The sequence below is a fragment of the Streptopelia decaocto genome (assembly GCF_964273445.1).
Source record: "Streptopelia decaocto genome assembly, chromosome: 5".
Lineage (NCBI taxonomy): Eukaryota > Metazoa > Chordata > Aves > Columbiformes > Columbidae > Streptopelia > Streptopelia decaocto.
Genome location: NC_138659.1, coordinates 43254814 through 43277893, shown reverse-complemented (window position 1 = coordinate 43277893; position 23080 = coordinate 43254814). Strand labels below are relative to the sequence as shown.

At 37.9% G+C, this 23080-nt stretch overlaps 1 protein-coding gene across 1 annotated transcript in view; it reads right to left on the bottom strand.

Annotated features, from left to right (window-relative positions):
* The window catches only part of BMPR1A (bone morphogenetic protein receptor type 1A), an 80695-nt gene that overhangs the window by 39511 nt on the left and 18104 nt on the right, over positions 1–23080 (bottom strand). The window contains exon 2 of the mRNA XM_082052712.1: positions 5369–5490. The gene's annotated coding sequence lies outside the window, so the exon portion shown is untranslated. The remainder of the gene's footprint in view (positions 1–5368; positions 5491–23080) is intronic.

The following is a 23080-nucleotide window of genomic DNA, read 5'->3' as shown; positions in this document are numbered from 1 at the left end:
TATTTACATTTTAAAATATTCAAATTATTACTCAAGATCCTGAAATTCCTGTACTGTGTTGTAAAGGCAAAACATACACATTTTAAGGACATGGAAAAGTATGCCTTCTTTACGTAGACTTGGCAATGGTACATGTTTAATTTTTTTAAATAATATAACATACCTGGATTAGAAATAAGAAAACTGGCAAGTTTCTATCATGCTGGTTTTTATTAAGTTTAAGGATATTATACAAGGACCTTTATCTAAATCCATCTTAGATTTCGGTAGGTTAATAAGTAGCTGTTTATTTTAAAATACATGTTAACTGGACCCCTAGATTTATTTCTGTGCAATTCCATATCAACTACAACACTTGAGAAACATCTCATCTAACATTCCATGAAAGTTATCATAACATCAAAACCTTGGTACCGCTGGAGGACTTTTAAACCTATCTCAGAAGAACCTAGTCCATAACTGACTTCTTTGGACTGCTTCAAAATAGCACCATCAGAAAGAAACGTTCATCTGCTCGGTTTTGCCTCAAGAAAATAAAAAAAAGGAAAAGCAATTCTTGAAAACAAAAACAATCTCTGTATTAATGTTCAGTACATAACCACATTTTACCTTTCTTAATCTAAACATTCAGCAAGCAAATAAACCAAAAAGAAAATCTGGTATGTTTCTAATTACATATTCATGTTACAGTAATCTGATTGTAAGATACACTTCTGTCAATATAAACATCTTCAGACTGTACTGTGAATGCAGATCTGTGTACTTTTATCACTGTAAATTTTTCATTTGTTTCTTTATCCTACCCCATAAAATTCCCATCCTCAGATATGGAAATAAGATAGAAAATTTATCCTCTTCTTACTACATAGGAACTTGCCTGGATTTCTTTCAGATCTGTTACCCACTACACTTTTAACCAGAGCTTCTGAGCCAAACAGAGCCAATAAAACAAACTGTGAAATGAAGGGATTTTTGGACAGCTTAACTCAGCCTTCCTGAACCTGACACAGCCTCAGCCTAGCAATAGGGAAGGCTCTTTTTTTATGCTGAGATTGAGACAGTCACATTACTGGAACAACCTGGGCTAAGGCAGGCCAAATGGAAGCGAGGAAAACACTGTTAGATAGATACTGGTCAAAGGACCAGCAGAATGTGTGACAGCATGTCACAGAACAGAGCGGCTCTGGAGGGGAATCACTGGCACGTCCTGTTTTCATCAACTAATTGACAAGACGACACGGAATCCTGGTTACTCCACTCTGGAAAATGCTTTGAGCACACAGACCTGCATTTCCCATGTGTGGTTTGAGCCTGAAGTGGCTCAGCGTGTTTGTTATGGAATTAACTCCTAGTAAATAGTTTGCCACCAAGGAAATTTAGTGGCAGCTAACCCAACCTTACAGAACGACTGCTTCCTAAATGATGGGAGGATGTTTTATGTAGTCGTGATGATTCATAAGAAAACCACTGCAGGAACACCATCTCATCACTGGCAGATTTCACTCTGAAACACTGCACGTGTTGCTGGCTACTGAACAAACAAGCTCCATTCACATAAGAAAAGATGGTTCTATCACCACTGGTCTGGGAGGAGACAGAAAGATGACATCTCCGTGGACACTCAAAGCTGAAAAGTAGGAAATTACTCCTAAACAGTCAACTAAAGTTACTGGTTCAGTAACTGCACACGAGAGATCTTTAATCTCCTGGTTGATACCTTGCTGCAGGCAAGTCAAACTAAGGGAGTATTTTACATTTTAATGTAAAAGGGCAAGTCATCCCAGGCCAGTTTTGAGTACCCCAAAGAAAACAAAGTAATAATACAATCAAAATCTTTAATATTAAATAAAGATACAGGAGACCAGTTGCAGAAGGTAATTAAGCATACAGAGCCCTACTGATTAGGTGTAATAACACGATGCCGTATTTCTTCAGTTACATCGCACTAGAAATGCCAAAGACTTGCACAAATTCAGAGCTGCAATTAAAAGACAGACAACCTACTAAGTAAGATGTAAGAAAATTTTACACTGTCTTAAAAAATAAGAGCAGAACTAGCATAAGTACAATGAAGGGTTGCATTACAGAGATATTCCATTTCAAGAAAGATTAAAATAAACCATCTTGAGAACTGTCAGAGAGATGGATGATACTCTTCATTGAACCTTAACAGGGAGGAGATAACCAGAGAGATTTAACCAAAATTTCTCCTGTACACCAACTAGGAACTAAGAAATAAATTATCAGGCAGCAGTTTTAGATGCAAACAAAATGCACTTTCTGTATATGACAAACATTTGACACTAAAGCACTCACTTTCACAGAGTTTTGTGGGTGTCAGAAGTCATAAATGGTCTAAAAAACTACATCTGCAAGCAGGTCAGGCTATGAAATACAATACCACACAGCTCTCACTCAGGAAGTACAGAAAATGTTTGATCAACACCTGGGACAATGTACTCTGTCCACATCTGCTATTTATAGTTTTTCCCTCTTGGGCCCTGGTAACCTTATTTTTTGTCTTTGTCACCTTGCTATTGAAATTCAAGTATAAAGGTACCAGGAGATAGAACATACACAGGAACATAAATTATTAACAAAAGGACTATTTTTAGTTTGGTTCTGATAAGTTCCCTTCTTGCCTTTTGTGGGCTTGTTGATTTACAAGCCCATAATCCTTAGTAAAAACAGGACAGGCTGTGTCAAGATAGGGAAATTTTGTGGTAGAGTGGTGTTGCCATTTCATATTTTGCTGGATCAGCTATTTACATACAGGGAAAGCATAAAACCACCTCCCTCCACTGTTGCTAATCCTGTCGCTATTTTAAAATACAGTCGACAAGAGGGGAAACAAACTTGTGAAGGTGGTTTGGCAGGGGGGTGTGAGGGGTGGTTTTGTTTTGGTTTTCCCTTTTTAAAATAATATTTCATCCCATTCATAATAAATATTTCATTCATATTTAACCCAACTGTATAGATTTATGCCCTGCTGCTTAACACCAGAAAGCTTTTGCTCAGCCATATCAGCACAATAATAAGTATCAGCAAAAAAAAGCCCTTTTCTCTTTCTCTCTGTGTAACAGAAGGGCATCCACCCATTTTTCAGTTCACTTCAGTTCAGGATAGCATCTGAAAGATACTTAGAGGGAAATACAGATGGTATCTTGACATACTAATTAGCATTTACTCTTTATGTAGAGACCTCATTTATACATGGCATTTCCTCTAAGCATTACCCTTCCCTCAAATCCCTTGTATGAAAGGAGTGAGATTTTTCATTAATAAAGTTTACAGCACTACTTGTCCTAATACTGCATCAGCTCTAAATGCGTTGGGAGTGGGATCATTGAGAACAGAGGGCAGAGTGATGAAAGAACTGTTTTATGATGACCCGTTCTGTACCCTCTATCACTGCCGTATCCTGTAAACCCCTGAATTTTACCCAAAGAAAGATCATCCTTTCACTTTAGCACATGAATCACTCTTTTAAATGGCTGATGTGGTTCTAGTGTCCACTGCAGACCATCTCAGTTAATGAAGCTATATAGTGATACAAATAGCTCTTAAAGTACACAGTCTTGTATTAGTATGCACATGTTCCACAAACAATCTCAATTTTGCAATTTGCTTCTAGTTACAAGCCTGATAATAGAAACTGTTCTTTCTGGTAGAGTGATCTTTGAAGACAGTGTCTCAACTGTAGTCTTCTATTGATAATTTGAGAACTGTTATTTATTATTCAACTGTGTCTCTCATTGGAGCAGAAATTATCTGCTCCCCTCTTCAGGGAGAAAAACAGAGGAAAGTGGTTCTTGATTTTGTGTTAGTGCCAAGTCCATAATTTTCAGCACTGATTCCAAGTCCTTTACTTTCCACATACACAAGTATGTGAAACCTGCTAGCTGCTGGTTTGTTTGCAAGGTGCGTAAGACAACTGGCCTTTGAATTATCCAACATATTTTTAGGAATATATGACTGAATGAGAAGAAATAGTACCTGCCTGTCTTCTTGTCAGGCATACAATAACTTGAGTAAAATAGGAAGGTGAAAGAAGCTAACATACATCCTTAAGACATGCATTCAGCATGTAGATCAGATTATTATCTTCCTCATCTGAAGCGCTGTAGATTGACTACAAATATTGCACTTGTCAGCACAATTTCCAACTTTATACTTTTGTGAATTTGCTTACGGTGTGCAGAAAGTTACATGTTTTGAGCAATAAATCAGCTAAGGATAAAATGTGGGTTAGCTGGATTCACTGCTGATCTTTCTCTAAGCACTGTTTCTCTACAATTTGGCCTCCAAAAGGGGATACGTGCTTTTCTCTGTCAGTCAAATGTGTGTTAAGATTCCTTGGCTGATCTCCGTAAGTAAAAAAAGGCACAGTCCTACTGTAAGAAAAAACTGTTTTCTTGAAAAGGGATTCAACATCTGTTTCTACCAGTGGCCAAAATCTGCAAGATAAAATAATCTGAGATGAAAACTTACTCTGAGAACAAGCAGATGATGACTGGTGAAACCTGTTAGCCCAAGTCTCTGAAGCTGTCCCACCTGTTATAGAGACCCCATTTCTACCCAGATGGGAAAAAGTGAGAAGGGCCAACAGCATCACAGCTGAAAAACAACTGTATGTGGGCTCTGCTTCAGCTCCAGTTAAGCAAAATGAGAACCATGAGAAGCTAGATGTAGGATGGCAGGTGCTTTATTTAAACAGATTTAATTTTGCAGAAGAGAATTATGAAATATGTGATAAATCTGACATTTCAGAATTACTCTACTTAGTCTCTTAGTAACATAAAGGAAAAAAGCTTCAGACACCACAAAGCAGCAAACTATGAACCAAACACACCCATCACTCATAATCAATCACAGGAATGCCTTTATGTAAGAAGCAGTGGAATTTAATTTGAAAACAAACAAACAAAACCCATAAAACATAATGTTTTATTAAGACCAGTAATAATAAAGCCCAGTGTAATAACATTTTGTACCAGTCTAACACTGTGAAAGAGGACAAGATGCCCAACAAGTACATCACTTAGTTGTGTACCAGTCCTTTATTTCAACTAAAGCATTAGTAATAACCATGACCAGACAGATTGTACCAAACACAATTTGTATGATATAGTAATTTTTTTGTCAATGTATATTTCTACAATAGATGTCTCTGTGGTTTTGCTGTCTGTTTCATAACTGAAACATGGACAGAGTGGATAAAACAGCTGTTTCAGTAGGGTATTAAAGACTGTCACTAGCATAAAAAAGAAGGCTCAGAAATGTTTGTAAGAAAATATGGTAGCTGCTTTATCATACGCTTTTTATCACTGAAATTCTTGAAATAGAATTTTGCATGCATTAACCTTACCTCAGAATTAGGAAACTGAATGAAACGGTATTGTACTTCAAGTTTCCTCCAGACTGTTTTCATCTGTACTTCCACTTCATTAGTTCAAAGGTGGTATTATGGAAATGCATATTTCTATTAATCTGTAAAACAGTAGGAAAATTTGTCTTAAGAGATACCCAAAGAAATGGTATTGACAGTTTATAGTACATAATGTGAACTGCACATTGTAGATACTGGTATCTGAAATTACAGAAGCCATCTGCTATTATGAACTGCCCCTAGCTAGAACAAACTTCTTAGGCTCCTGCATTTCTAACAGTTGCATGGCTGCAGTATATTTATAAAATACTGTTGCTAAAAAGCACTTACAATTATTTTTTTAATATCATTAAATAATTCACTCATACACTTAAAAAAAAAAGTCTATCCTTCATTTAAATACAGGTTTGTCTTACATAAATGGTGATGCAAGGGAAGAAGGGTGTTAAAAATCTCAGCAGATAGTTTTCCTATGAAAAGGAGCCTTTCTGATCTCTCCCAGTAAATCTTGGATTAACCTGGTCTATACCAGCCAGATTTGCAAGCCCCTAGATACTGGGTTTCTCAATTTTTTAAATCAGCAGACTAGAAGAAGGATACATTGTTGGTGACAAGGGAAAAAACAACCACCACACTAGTCAATCTTTATTAAACACTGTAGAATCTGTAAGACTGCAGCTTCACAACAAAAGTCTACTGGTGTCACCCCATTAGTTCCAGTATACAAGGAACTGCAATATACTGAGAAACAATCAATAGGTTTATTGTAGCTGGACACAGGCATGATTACTCCTGGGAAGAAAAAGCAAGCCAAGAATTTGAAAAAAAGTACTGGCAATAGGGCTGGTTTGATTTTGTGCTTGTGTTTTTGAAGCGTTGTGCATCCAGGCCTTACAGGAAAGCACAGCACAGGCTCTTACCTGGCACTCCAACAATTGTGAGCAAGCATGGCTCGTGGCAAGTCCTAAAGTTTTCAAATGCATTATAGCCAGCTAAGTTGGGCTTATGAGCTTTACTACATAGATTCCATTTTGAGCATATGCCACCTCTTGCCTACTCTTCCTATTTTGTCACAGCATCACAATTTTTGAATGTTTCCATCATCCAAAGCTTTCAAAAAGATCATAAAAGAATGTTATCATTTGCAAGTCCCAGTCTTGTGACTGCAAACGTAACCTTGAAAATAACACAAAGGCTTAAACACCAGTAATCCATCTATACTGTTAAAAAGCATACAAGCAATCTTACAGTGTAGAGATAATGCCTTATTTTTGAATACCAAAGACAACAGTACTGGGAATAGGGGTAGACAAACCATGTGCCTGCAGGATTTCCAGCAGAGGAAGAGTTTCAACATCCGCTTTCCTTCACTTTTCCTTTCTAAGCACCATGAAGACCTTAACCATTACAAGGTCAGAATACTTCAGTCTCCATGACCATTTATAAGCAGTGTTCCTCACACACTGAGGTTTAATAGTCGTGGTAATAAATAATAAATTTGTGTAAAATGGTAACCCAAAACCATCCTGAATATCGGATAGCGCCAGTTCTTAAAGACAACTGTCTGCACTGAGCAGACAGGCTGACACTTGACTGTTATTTCTTCCATGGTAAAACTGAAAAAACACTCGAGCCATGCAAAAGTGTTGTGGAGACTGTTTTCGCCCTTTTAAAGTAAATAAAGAATCTGCAAAATATATCCATCTCTACAACCAAGGAACTTGAGTTCATCTTCTGTTGGATTCCAAAAGAAACAACTATAAACAGAAAAAAGTTGGTGTGCTTTCTGTTTTTACAACACTGCTACTCCTCCTGTATCTAGTATCTGATTTATACAAAAGCCACTTTTTATTATTTAAATAGGCTGATTTACAAGGGTAAAGACATTTCTGAGCAATGCTGGTCATTTTTTTGTTTGTTTTTAAAATTATGCCGTCCTGATATTTTTTCCAAATGCCCAAATCTATTAAATTCTTAGTAACTGGTAATTTCTGTAAGCGTTCATTGCATTTCCTGATCCCACTCCCATGTATCAGGTATCCAAGCTCTCTTACCAGACAGAATTATTTTAGTGAACTTCCTGATCTGCATGACCCTAGGTATGTCTACATCAGCATTTTAATTCAAATCAGGACTGTACTTCTGAAGTCAGCCTCCCAAGCAACTCCATTTTCCCTGCTTTGCTTTACATTGCAAAGCAGTCTCCAAGTACATGAACCAGATTTCTTTTGAATAAAACCAGATCAGAGAATAAGCTTCAGGTGTGCACTGTACATGCTCCAACCACTAACAGGTATTCAGCCACAGAATCAGACGAGGACCAGCTTGAAATAAAACCCTCACAATCTGTATAGCATGGATGCCAGGTTCTCAGCACCTGACAGATCTGATCCTGTTACACCACATTGCTCAGTAACGCGGACACAGCCTCTTTTATGACTTACTGAATATTTGTGTCAGTTCCAGATTCATCTCTCCCATTTTCAAAGGAGCAACTACAAGACCTCTGTCAGAGATGGGACTGGAATTAATGATACTATTAATTTACGGAAGTGTCCTCACTGTGTTAATATTTCTCCCATTTCTTCATTGGCATAAGATGTTACTTAAGAACATACAGGATTGTATAAAAGTCAATTGTCTTAAATATTTATTTTATACAGTTACCCAAAATGGTTCATTATTAATGGACTACTTTTTAAAAATGTTAAGTGCCATTGTTGATGGCATCTTCTTCCAGAGAAATGCTATCAAGAACAAAATAAAACTATTGAATAAACTATTTGCACAACTTCACCTTTGCTTTATTAGGCCTTGATCTACTACAATGAATACAAGAAGCACAAATTCAAAAGTACAGAGCTTTACAGTGCTTGTCACTATTTACACATTAAATCCAGATTTGTGTGGAAATTTTTCTAAGTGTTAAGACTAAATTAGGGATCTTCATATACGATTAACTCAGAAATAACAGCAACCAATCTGGGAAAAGTCTGAATTACATGAATACACTAGCTACCTAGCAAACCCAGAGAACTGTAGGTTTTCTGCCATTGGCAGGTCCCAGGGAACAGTGAGTATATCTAAGATAAGCTGATCTAAACCTCATTTAGTGTGTGTGGGGGAAAGGGCTACCCTGCTAGTGCAGGACAGGGCAGGAACTGACCAACCAGCCATGAGCAGGACAAACCGACAGGAGAGACTTGCAGTGGCAAAGCTCAAATCAGACTAACTCACCATACTTAGGCTGTGGATTCCTTTTTGTCTTCCCACTCATCTCTAGATACTGCTTCCCTTCTCAGTAGCTTCAGTTCCTCCTGCTCCAGGGCCACATCCAACTCAGTCCCCCACCTGTCTCTTCTTTTGATGCTGAGAAGTTTCCTGGGACTTGACTCTCCCTGCACTCTGTGCCTCCAGTTCATTCCCCCTTTGTTCCAACTGCCCCACCAGTTTTTAGCTGAATTACTTGATTCATCTTAAATTATCTCTTCCTCCTCAGAGGACCTTGCTACTTGTTACAGTTGGGGAAATATGCTAAAATTTGAGAACTGCCCTTTATTTGGGGCAGGTGGGTGGGATATATAACTTTCATTCCTTCAGTATGAATTAGAAATTTCACAGCAGAGGTAGATGAAGGGCCTTTCTGATGTGGCTATAAGCATCCAGTACCCTGACAAACCTATAGCTGAATAAGCACAGCAGGAAAGGATGGCAGGTGGGAAATCTGCAATTGCAGGAAGACAGGATGCTTGTACAGACTTTACCTTTAAATAAAAACTGACCTACCATCGTTTTTAGAAACAGATACATGCAAATGGCAAAATCTTTGTGCTATTAGGCATCTCTAACTCAGGTGTTCATTTTAAAGGCAAAATTATATGTATTTAAGTAAAATAATTTTGTAAAGTAACTAATTAACATAACAGTTGAAGTAATTCAATTGCAAGTAAGTACACAATCATACAAGGACTCATTTGTGCAGACTATGGGTTAAATACTTCTCCATTCACTCTAGCTTCCAGTCTCTTCTTTCCTACTCTTTTACTTCCTCCAGCCACCAGCGCTTCACTTCTGCGGGGACAGCTGCTCAGCTAATCCTACCTTTATCCCAATTTATGAAATAGAACTTGTTTTAAAGCTCCTGCAAATTCAGATCGTATCACAGACATGGGCTAGGTTGATATCAGACAAACAATTACGTCAGAAAAAATAAAATGAGGGGCGATAACCTTCAGCATCTCAGATTTGGGGTAGGAGCAAAGGGGAGAAAGAGAAAAGCAAGTGGTGCTACCCGTGTGCCTCTGTGTGTAGTGTCAGAGTTCACAGCCAGCTGAGGGCTCTGTTAACCACAGACAGGACAGGTTTCAGAAGCAGAATTACTCATTTTCAGGTAAACTGAAGTCCTAAACAAAAGGCTTTTTGTTAGAAATCTATGCACAAAGAAAATAGACTGCAGGCCCAGATGGCAGCCTAGAATATGCTTCAGTTAACAGCCTCATGAGTGCCACTAGAAATTTTACCCAGAGTTGCCGTAAGCTAGAAAGAGTTCGAAAAATAGTGAGTATACTGTTTTTAGAAGCTGTGAAATTTGAGTGGAATTTTAAAGGGAAAACAGCCATAACAAATTTCCAAATTCTACCTCAAAGTTCATGTCCAAGGATACGAATTTCTTAAGGAAAACTTTTTCAACAAATTTACATGTGAGAAAAATCTCATAGCATACCGGTAATAGAAAACATCACGCTGCCTGTGGCACATTCGGGAGTTGGTGGTCTTGTCTGTGCAACAGAAAATGTATATGAGCAAGAACAACCCTTCCAAATTCAATGGGACTGTTATACACAATAAAATGAACTGGCTGAAAAAGCATATAGCTTTCCAGCCTTTGGACAACAAGTTTTTCAAGTAGCAAGATGGGAAATAAGAACCTGAAATATGGTTCAAGCAGATTTATCTAATTCTTGAGGCAAGCTAGTTCAAAATAATTAAAAAATCAGTTCAGTAAAAATCTACCTACATGAAAGCTAATTTTTAAAATTAATTCTATTCCTGTATTCCCTTGAGTTTTAATAAACAATAACCAAGTTATTCTTGCAAGCTATTAAAAATGCAAGGAATAATACAACAGTCCAGCAGTTCATGTCATACTGTTCTTCACATCTGTGCTACAGTAGTTCAGCCTTTCTGTATATCCCGTCAAGACTCTCAAATTAGTTCAGGATACCACTAATCTTTCCAGCACTTCTAGGCTGTTCTTAGAAAGCCTCTTTTTGTTGTTTTTATTACTACATGGATCCTTTACTGAAGAAAAAAACAATAATCATTTGTGTGGAGGTTTACAGAACTTCAGAAATACTGCCCTGGAATAGTTTGATGAAAATAAGGTATCATATATAAATAATACAGACTTAAACATTAACTGGTCGATTTAAGTACTAATGTAACCTGGCTGGTTGGTTGTGCAGGCAGGTAGAATAATGAGTGCTGCTACCACTAACGCAAAATCTCTTAACTGACTTTTAATCTCCAGCCTGACACCATATATAGGGCAAATCTGTAAAATTAAAAAGAATACAACTTTTCTTCAATTCAGGTCTCCCTCTTTTTAGGAAAAAAAAAAAAATCTTCTCTATCGGAGGCATGCAGCTTTCTTCTTACTGGGACAGAATTTTTATTTATTTCATTAACATTATTAGTCAGAAGTTAAATCCATTAACTAGATCTAGCACATTGACATAATTCTTTTTGCAGAACAGATACAGCTTCTCTCGACATGTTTAAAGAACTTCTCTACCCAGGAGGTGTCAGGAGGCTCTTCACAGGTCACATCATTTGGTCCTTTTACATAGGAGGAAAGAATCTGTGCCCTAGAACCTGAGCTTTTCTTCTGCAAGCTCATACAGACAGAAGATGCCCTGAACAGGCAGTATCTGAAGGACTGACACACTGCTTCACAGCTCAGCGCTCTCCCTGCCCTTGTTACTCCTTTCTGTCTTCATCATCTGAGTTTCCAGCCGAGATTAAATGTTCTACACAATCAGGCTCCTGAAACATCATTGCCCCAGGGCATATCTAGAAGTATTAGAACACAAATACATTCCTGAGTAAGGCAGGACTGCGCATTACCAGACAAATAGACAGGATGCACTTTTCAGAGTTACATGAATCTGCATAAATTACAATGCACTGCACTGTCCACAACATCTTGTGACACAAGGAATTAATTACTGGGGCCATGAGACTTCACACACAAACCTCCTTAGAGCCATCATGAAAGTCTGCCTCAGCTTTCACTTTGTCCTGGCAGATGTAATTCCTATAGTAGAAGGAGTTTAAAAGGCATTTAAACAAGGTTCTTAGGGACATGGTTTAGTGCTAGAGATAGGTTATGGTTGGACTTGATGATCCTGAGGGTCTCTTCCAACCAAAATGATTCTGTGAGTTTAAGCCTCTTGATTTCTTAGAGGATATATTGAATATTTTATTTTGGCATACATCATCTGGAGTTATCTGAAGGACTCCACAGCCTGTCGTGCTGTGAGAGCAGGCTCTGCAATCCCAGTGAAGCTGCAGTATTCCTCCCGGTTTTCTTAGATGTTCTTTGTCCAGTGAGCCAGGAGAAGCCAAAAGAAAAATCAGTTGACTCTCTATACTTCAGGGCTAAAAGATAACTGCCAACAGCTCGCTGTTAATACTGAAGTGGTTATATAGCAGGCCATCCTCAAAAGCAATTCCATCAGTCTGCAGCACTCGTGATGCAACAAAGCCAGACAGTTAATTCAGTGTGGAGAGGTCGAGTCAGAATCTGACTTGCCAAGCTTTGTCAAAAAACAACTGGGCTAAAGCTTTCGCTGTGCAACTCTTTTCATCATATTCCACAGCTCTCCAAGTATCCGGAACAGTTCGCTAACAAGTACTTTTGCTTTTTGAGAGAGATCTAAAACTCAGCTGTTTTACCTCAGCTTTGGAGGCACCAAACCCAAAGCTCCTCTATCCACAATCTGAACCTCCTTTCAGGATACTGAACACAGATTGGCCCCATGGTTAGCAGTTTCCTGCTGCATCTATCATTCCTAAAAACATGAGGCTAGTTGTGAGACCATGGACTTCACAAGCCTTCCAGAGTTTCAAAACTTCATCAAAAAACACCCAGGCTCCATGCTGTTTAGGCATCAGGCAATTTCGCAGTCAACTTCCCCAGTGTGCTCTGGATCCTCGCTGGGCCCTACTCACCACCTGGCTGATAGGTTGCCTTGCATGGATGGAAGCAACAATAAAATTTGATCACTTGGCACACAGACCCAGCGGCGGGCATTCTTATCACAATACTGATTCCTGGGAATGCTGCCCAGACTGCAGTTTCTCTCTGACAAAAGCACCAATGAAATCTAGCTTCTGCCTGTGCCACGGGACATATTAGACCACGTTTTGATAGGTGATCCTTTTCTCCCTCCCCCTAAGATTCCTGCAAAAGGTCAAGTATTTCTTCAATTTGTCTTTTTATAGAGTAATTCAAACAGTGAAAAACATTTTCAGGAACGCCTGATTTCTTTTAATTTTTGCTTTAGAGTTCTGCCACAGCTTTAAAATCCCATGGTCCTGGGCACTATCAAATCACCACAGAGCAAACGAGACCCCAAAAGTGCATTAATGTTCTATTGCATCGACCCTCTGCATGTGTGTGTAGGATTAATGTTTTGTTTCTTTCATTTTTAAATTGAACCACAGCCACATAGAATCATATTAAACACAGCTTGCGCTATTTGTAATTCCTGACAAAGAACACAAGTGACAGGAACACATAGCTGGGAATGAGAAAACCTTTCCAAGAAGGTCACTGACTTCTCTAACACAGTGAGTCTGAGCCATCATCTCGACAGCTCTGAACACATGTAAGCATGACAGCATCTTTAAGGAAATCAGGAGACACCCCAATGGTTATAGCCCTTCACCATGAGCAGACTTATCAGGTACGTAAGCTTTCCTAGAGAAAATGACATGGACTACACTCTAACATTCAAGACAGTAAAATAATGCTCTTGGGGGAACCATTGCAACATGTGCTGGTGCTCAAAAACTACTACTTTTTCACTCAGATATGAGAATAGAAACATATCTTGATATTTTTGGCAGTTTAAACAGATTTAAATATTAAGAGCCCTTGCAATTAATGTTCTTCTAGAAATCATAAAAATACTTCTGTATTAGCTCAAAAGTATTCCTCCTGAAAAGCAAAATAAAAACCTATGTCTCTATCATAACTCAGCCTTTCACAACAGAACACTGAAAGCATGAATGCTTTCCCCTGTCAGATCTGACACACAGAGAACCGTTGAAGGTCAGTCATCATGCATTTTAGTTGTCAGGGATGCTAACTATTTTAAAAGAATATGGAAACCTTAAGGTTCCAGAATTTAGCAGCTGGCACACATTGCTGAACATTCAGGCTTTTTTCCCCTGGAGCTATAAAAATGCACATATTCTATTAAATGGCCTGTACTGAAACCAAAATCCTATTGGCATTTGGGGCACAAAAACACAGAATTCTCACCTCACTCAGTAAAATCTGTTTAAGTTCTGCTAAAACATATAAACCTTAAAATTTGCATTTGTTTTCACCATGGTAAAGTAAAATGAAACAACCAGTCAGCTATCATTAAATCTTAAAATTGGCAGTGACTACAAAAACAAGGTAAGTACATTTAGCTGAAGTCCATGCAGTGCGCATCATATCAAGACCATAGAGAAGAGGGTTTGTATTTATACACCAAACTCTAAATTAGTCTCCTGTTGATGTAATCCCTAGCAATAAAAAACACAATGCATACTTTATTTTCTATTATATAACTGATTGGTCATACTTTAATCAACATTAGATTTTTAATAAAACGTATTGCCCAGTGTTTTCCTTCAGACTAGTTATCAATACTGCTTTGGGGAAACTGATTACAATAAGGACGCTCAAATAAGAAGCAGATGAGGTGGCTTAGAATGCTGCAAGAGATCTGTGCATTCTTTGGAGAGTCCAGCTGTTGACAATCATCTATGTAAGGATATATAAATATAAATAAAGTTTGGTTCCCAGTAGGCCCATATGGTCCATGTGCAGCATCTAAAATTTAGCTATTTTCATGGTCTATATGTGAGATCCATTTAGATAAAACTTCAGAAAGTCATAATTCAATATTCTTCTAATGCACAATGTTCCACATGGTTACCTAAAGGGATGTCCTGGCTTTCCACAATTAACTGATATTACATAAACAACTTTAAGTCTTCAGCAGAGAAGGTAGAGAACTAGAAGTTTTACCATTTTTCATAATTCATTGGTACAAAAAAAACCACCTTTACATATTACCTTGGTAGTGTTTGATTGTATCTGATCTCAAGTGGTCTGAACTTTCCTTGATCTGTTTAAAAAACCCAGGCTGTTACTCTTCCTGATACAGTAAGACCAATTTGTCATTCAGACAACCATTAATCCCATCCCAGAAAACACAAGTAGTCTTTTATTGGCAAAGAGAATACACATTAAGAAATATACAACTCAAAAGAAAGCTATAGTTATGGAATCAGCAGTCTTTGATTAAGAAGTTTGAAGTAGGGACTCATTCTTGCACACTTGGTCCCTGAAATTTCTTCAAACATTGTTATTTCAGAAAAAAAAAAAATCATTAAGGAAATTAGAAGTAAAATCTCAAGTAATAATACAAACTGGATCCTGCTAAAGTATCCATTTACTTATTAGGATCTTAGAAGATATGACCATAAAAAGAAATTCCATCCTTACCACTTGCATGATGGCCACCGTGGCCTCAACTTCTGCTATAGCTGAGCTGAACAGGTTAAGACTAAGGCAATGCTACATCACGTATGAAGTAATACACAAGGGTAATTCAGTGTAATACACAAGGGTAATTCAGTGTAGACGCTAAGCTGCTCAAAAATCCTCAGCTGTTTCAGCTACTAAATCTAACAACTAAACATTCAGAATGCTGGAAGGTTATAGTACCTTAAGCCACCAAATCATGGTCCCATTCAACTTGACCTAAGATTTCTAATGATATGTTTGTGAAAAAAGTAACTACATATGGAATAGACCTGAAGGGCACAGACAAACACAGGGCAGGACAACTCAACACAAGGTTTTTTAGATATTTAGATAACTATACAGCATGTCCAACCTGGCCTCTCACATTTCCTGCTGATTTATATATTCAGAAGTAAAGGTAAAGAATTTCAGTTAATTACATCTCAAATTCTTTGCCCCAAATGCACAGGACTACTGCTGCCCAGGGCAAGGATCTGAAAGAAAATTAAACCTGGGGGTGTTTTTGTGAGTTTTTTTTGTAGGGTGGGGGGGGAGGTGGGTCAGTTTTGTTGTTTGGTGTTTGGGATTTCTTTGGGGGGGGTGGTTTTTTTGTGGGTTTTGTTGTGTTTCTTTGGAGGGAGGCAGTTGCCACGTGGGGGGGGGGTCTGTTTTTTTGTTGTTGGTGGTTGGTTTTTTGTTGTGGGGTTGGTTGGGTTTTTGTTGTTATTTGGTTGAGTTTTTTGTTTGTTTGTTTTTTCCATTTCGGAAAACCCACAGTGAAAAAAATGTGGTAAATACTGATGACATGTCATTTACAGAGAACAATACGGATCTCTTCTGGTTAACTGCCTGGGAACAGTTTCATTTCATATAGCAAAACCACCTTCCATGAACAAATACTGTAGAAGAAGGGCTGTATCCTGAAAAAAAGGACTTTAAAAAGAACAGCTAAATTAAATCCATAGCTTCTTGAGCCCCAGAGAGGCTAACATAGAAGCTCACCTCAGCTACTAACATGGAAGTTGAAGCATCATCCTACAAGCTGCAGATGAACAGGATGCTCCAAGATAGACCTGACGGGTACAAGTGACCTTTCTCTGCTGCACTTGCTGAAGACATGTCACTTCACAGACATAAGCATAGGACTCATGGAAGAAGAGACAAAGGGGATAAAACAGGCATGAATTATTTTTCAGGCAATTAAGCATACTTGGGGAGGGAAAAGACACCTGAAATATGACCACACATTTTAATACATGCTTTATAGCACAATACACTCCAAACAAGAAGTTATTTTATTTTTGGGAAGCAGAGAGAGTAGGTTAGACTTCACTGTCTCTGCTCCAGAGTTGCATAGAGAATAATATAGAAGTTTTTCCACCAACACTGAGAGAGACCATCAGGAAAATATTTACATTTGTGATAGCTACATTTTCCAATAACATTTTTTAAAATTTCATGTTTATTTTAGTTCTGGAAACCTTGACCTGCTACAAAAAACTTAAAGATACTCGACATCATTGCCTCAATAAGACTTCTAACAAAAAAAAGAAAACAAAACCAAAAATAATAATTAAAGACACACACAAAAACCCTCTGACACCAGCAGCTTTTTCTGTTTACTGAAGGCACAAGAGCCAGCAGCTGACATTTGAATTTCGTCTAAATTCAAATGCAATATACACTATAAAGAGTTATCAATTATAGACTGATTTACCCATAAGTGCAGTGGATTCTCCATTGCAAGAAGACTACTAAAGGCATTTACGGCACAATGGGGTAAGCATTTATGTAGGTTTCCTTTTGCCCTGAAGTCCATGAATAGAGAACAATCTCAAGTAACAATTGCTCAGACCTGGTAACAACACACACACCTCTGTTCAGGCTAAGCAAGCAGAGCTTCCCATGTACAGGACCATGAATTTAGTGGAGACAAAGCTGCATTACATGGAAAATGAACCATCACAGGAAGATCTTTTACCTTTACACTACTGTCCCATTTGTTGCTAATTAACATTAAACTTGAAAAACATTTGTAAAAGCATATAAGTAGGCCTATTTCAGATGTATACATTATTACACCCTGTAACATATGTCTTTTAACAAACAAAATAAATCTTACAAATACACTTTAAATTATTAATTACCTTAAGTAATTGCTGCTCCATTATTATTTTCTGGGATATTCAAGAGAAAGGAAAACTAAGCATCTTTGCATGCTCCTTTAGCTGAGGTATTTCATTTCCCATCCAAATAAGTGAAAAAAATTCTTATTTCAACAAAGACAAAATGCAAAAAGGAGTTCTATTAAAGTGGTAACCTCTGTCCCTCTCTACACTGAGAATCATCTGGATTATATTAAACTGTCAAGCAAATACCAGGGTTAATAGAAAGATAAATAAAAGAACCTGTAAAATGGTAGGTTCTTTATAGTTTATGCTAAAGCTCAGTATGAAGCTCAGCTGATTTAACACTTCAAATGCATGACATCTCTTTTATACAATTACACAGGCAAAACTGCAGGCAAATATTTTTACCTATTATCCTAGTGTACAGAGAGGCTGCCTCCTCCTCCTCAGCATCTTATAGAACTACTTATAAAATAGCTATTAATACTGTGAAATTTAGGGGAAAGCAACAAAGACTTCCATACAAGGTTGTCAGATTATCTTATCTCTTACATTTCTGTTATTTAATCTTCTATAACACAGAGTCCAGGCTACACTCAGTGGGAAAACAGCCCAAGTGCAGGCAAATATCTCCTGGGCTCTGAAGAAATTCAGCCTCATCTAGGCGTATGCTCAAGTGACAAATTTGAATACGGCTTACAAACCTTGAGCATTCCTTGAAATACGTTCATACTTTAGATAGTAACAATGCAACTGAATTGTCAGTCTTCAGGGAGGCCTTTTCAGCATAACATCATTCCCACGGAACCAGAAAGCCACCAAATTTCCTTACTCCTTGCAGAAACAACTTTCAGCCAACTAACAACTTACTGGAACTTCAGCACTCCCTGTTCGACAAGAATGCAAGACACTTCCAAGTGATGATAGATTTCGAGGGTGGATAGTTTCCAAGACTATCCATTGAAAAACAAAAAGAATCCCAGTTCAGAGAAGTAGCTTCCTTATCCAGGTGAAGAAAGGCAAAAGGCTGCCCAAGAGTAAATTGGAAGTAAAGAACAGAAAAAATCAGTTTTTCCTGAAGTGTTTTATAAATGATTGATTATTTACATTTTGCCTCTGTTTTCTTTTTACAGCAGGGTACATCAGTTAAAATTCCCATCTGTATACCATATAGTTCAACAAGAGCATAAAAGGAAGAGATAGAGACACACTATCATAACCACTTTTGCATATTAAAATGTGAAATGCAATTGTTGGAATAAACAACTTTGGGGGAAAATGTACCCGTTATGGATTTAAAATGTATAAGATTATATGTCTTAGAAAGTCAAGAAGGAGTAAGTTTGATATTCCAAAGTTTTTTTTTAAATATAACATAAATGTTATTTCCATAGCCTCTTCCTTATAAACCACAGAATGTTAAGGATGAAACAACCTTTCACCTCTAAGCAACTTTGAAAATTACTAAAATTGACACAGAATGACATAACCACTCAGCAGCAGACTCCATTTATAGGAGTATCTTTCACATTGCACCATAGAACTACATAGGTTTGCTATCAGTTCCACCAACTCAGCACAGGGTCAAAACCAGGTTACTTTCTTGGCATTGCATTAACAGTGGAAGATTCTGCAAAAGAAAGTATGTACCACATGTACGTCCCTGCATTTACTTCAAGACATTAACTGAAGTATACAGGACTGCAAGTCAGGAAAGGGCTTTCAAGCACATGAGAAAGATTAGAAAGTCTGACTTGGTTGTGCTGGCTCTAAAAAAGTAACAAGATAAAGCTATAAAAGTTACTAAAGTGAGCAGAAATAAATGAATATGTTTAAATAGGAGTTCTGCTGAATAGAAGCAGTACGCTTGCACATTCCTTCTCACGTTAGTATATTCTCAAAACTAAAATAGAACGAATATTTGAGTATATTTAAACAGAACCACACAACAACGCAATAACAAGCTTACAGCTCTTCATATTTAAAAAGAAAACAGAACTCGAAAGATCTAAGCAATGCAACTAAATCTTGATCAAAGAAACATGCAATCATATTCTGGCAGTCACCAGAGCAGATGCCTGCCATTAATGTAATATAAGCATCTGCATAAGCTCACTCATCCTTATTTAGAAAGAAAAAGAATATCTGAGGTAAGAACAAAAAAAAAAAGTTTGAAGTTACAGAAAACCTAGGAAAGGGTGAGCTCAAGATGCTGTAACATATTTTGCTTGTCCAAGTATGCCTGGAAGTCAGGTGAGACCTAAAACTCCACAGTTCTTTACAATACAGGATGTCTGTCTCTAATAAACCAGAATGTTATAGGATAATTCAGTGATCTGATTAAAGGAGTTTTAGACTGTCAAACTGCCAAAACCCCATGTAGATCAGACTACGTAGGTCTTGGCCTTTCCTAAGATTGGAGAAGGGAGCAGGGAACATAAGGAGCAAACAATGATGACATGGGACACAGATATTCATGACCCAAACCAGAAACTCCTAAGAGTGTACTTGAACAGGACTGCTCACTCTTGTCAAGGCACGCAGAGGCATAAAACAGCCGTGGGTTATTTTGTGTTTCCTGAACCAACTTGCGAGGCAGAGGGGACAACCCCCCCCAGTACATATTCTTCCAGATACAGCTCAGAAAGCTTAAAGATTCAAGCATTCATCTGATGATTGAAGAGTTTGTGGGCTTTCCTGTCTACATGCTCATTCAGGGCTACAGTTTATCTCTTTGTCAACAGAGCATTTTGTGCTGCAATTTGTACAAGGACAACATCAGTTCTATGCACAGTCCAGCAAACTGGTTTGCAGGAGGTGGGGTCTTCTTGGCTGGTTGTGGGGGGCGGAGGTGTTTTCTTTTGTTAAATAAGCTGAGACCTGCCCGTAGTTCCGCCCTATTAAAGGTAGCAAAATATTTATAATTATCTCAAGAGGAACATTCTTAGATACTGAAAAATAGGAGTAGTTTGGATATGTAATTCTTATCACACTACTTGTAACTTGATCCTAGAATTAACAAACTGAAAAGCAGCTTCAGAACCCTATTACCTGCCTCTGGGGGGGGGGGGGGAAACAAAAAACAAAACACCTAAAGACACCTGATCATTTGAAACGTCCATGATCAAGATGTTCTTAAAGATACATAATATGTTAAGTCAAATACAGGAAAAACATTAGCAGGATGAAGTGATACCCTTCTGCTCAGGTTGATAGATGACACTTTCAAAGGTATATCAATAGGAGGAGGAAGGACAAGATTACACCCTTCATCAGCTTCAAAAGTCTTAACAAAGACAAATTTATCAGCAATGTATTTAGGAAGATGTCTTAAATAAATGAATAACTGAAAATGTTTATACTTTGAGTGGTATGAAGAGGAGGGAGAATGTTTAGGATAACAAAAGAGATAACAAAAAGATGTGGCAAGAGAACAGCTTTGTTTTAGCTGTTGCTTCTCTTCGGACAGAAGTTAAAATACTGCAGAATTCAACCTAGCAGTGAGGGAAGGAATCGCCCCAAAGTTCCTCAGCCCTGTCACGCTACTTCACGTGCAGACCTATACAGCACCATCCGAAAAAGAAATTTGTTTGCTGCCCACGAAATAAAAACAAACAACTATTCTATTATTGCACACTAATAGTACATTATTTTTCTACAGGTCTTTCAGCACCTGGATTATTTTTTTAAATATTTTCTACATTTGTAAAAAATAATAATTTTAGACTTCTATAATTCTTAGACTTTTTAGTCTAAGTCCTGCAATAGGACTTTTAACATTTGCAGAAAAATCATGGCACTCACGAGAAGTACATTAAGAGTTACTCCTTTCCTGGCAAATTGTTTCTTATGCTTGTGAACAGCTGCCAAATCTAACACTGACAGAAGAAACACTTCAGAACTTCAACATTTTTTAAAGTCTTTCCATTGTTTCAAATATGCTCTTAGAAACAAACAACATTTAACAACCATCATATTGTGTTCTCTTTCCCAGGTCACAAACACCCACAATTAAAAAAAAAAAAAAAGTGAGCAGTAACTGCTGTAGCACAAGACTATGTACAATTACTTTTGCTAATACAAATGCTAAGATTTAAAATAAAATAGGAGCCTAAATCCCAAATCTACTGAAAAAAAAAAGGAGACTAAATCCCAAATCTACTGACCAAAAAAAAAAAAAAAAAAAAGCTAGGCATCCACCCAATAGCTCCCACTGACAAAATATTCAGATGGAGATTTTCAGACAGCCTGTAGCATTTCATTTGGCAGCCCTCCTGCCTCAGTTCTCTGTATAAAGACAGAATAGAAGACTACCACAAACAGGGGATAAACAGAAAAAATAGTCTACATAGTTTTTCATGCCCCAATGTAGACGGTTAGAAAGCTAGAACTCGGGCCACCTGAAAGAAACAAATCTTAATTACAAGTAACAAATTTTAGAAGTGAATTGGAAAAAAAAAAATATGTGAATCTGCTTTCTAAAGAAAGATCTACTAGAAAAGCACACCGATCTGACTCTAAAAAAAAGAGCCATCACTCAGTGCCACATCTGTTGGCTGAGTTCTTCCCTCCACTGTGAAACTAAAGAAGATGGCGGTATACTTGCGAGCTATACACTGAAGTTCCAGATTTGATTTTAACTCTGATACATAATACAAATCATATTTAACCACTGCAGCCAGGTAAACTAAAGCGGCCAATGTTGAACAAGGTCAAGCAATTTTTGCTCCTATCCTCCATTCACTCACTTAGTTGAGTAAAATGATGCCAATTAAAAAGGACCAAACAAGCAACCCATTTGACTGGATTAGAAATCAGATGCGAGACAACCTGTTAGAGCTACATAGGAAGACAAGGTGACCATGTCACATGAACTGGCAACCCCACACATCCCAGTTGCTGTTAGAACATCAACTCAGACATCGAAACACACCTCTAGAAGTCACTTAGTTCAGCCTCCTGCGCAACACAAAGAGCAGCAGTTCTGCAGCCTCTCTCAGCAACATGCCCCAATACCTCACCATTCTTATTATTTTTTTAATCCAGCAAGAAATTACCTTGCTGTAACTTGTAGCCACTCATTTATCATCCTTTCAACATGCACTTCTGGGAAGACTCTAGCTCCGCCTTCTCTAAAACACTCATTGGGTAGCCGAAGACAAGAAATGGATCATTCCTCAGGCTTCTGCAGGCTGAACAGACGTACCTGGCAGCTCCTCTGCTGCAGGGCAAGCCATTGCATTGGTGTCTCTCATGTGCTGGAGGACCGAGACCTGGCAGACCAAGCCTGCAGCCTGCTGGCTGTGACTGCTGTTCTAACTCAGCGAAACTGTGAACCAAAACCAAAAGGTTTAAGTCTTGACCCCACTACTCTACCTCCAGTTGCAGACCAGAGCTAGTACCCCATGTGACCAAAGGATGAGGTTCCTCAAATAACTAATGCGATTGATTTGGTGTTGGGTTTTTTGTTTGGTTTTGTTTTTTTGATAGGTTGGATTTCTGACAGATCAGGACAATGAAATGACTTAACCTGGTCACCACAATTGCTAGATAGACTATAACAAAAGAAGTGAAAGGTGCAGAACCACCCATTATCTCACTGCCCTATCAAACATGTGAACAAATATCTGAGATGGTTTTACAGTGAAAGGAATGCTAGAAACATACAGCATATTCTCCTTTTGCAAGGTTTTTAGCTCAAATACCATGTTATTTTAGTGCCAAAATAGTTTTGTTGCTTGCCACAGCAGA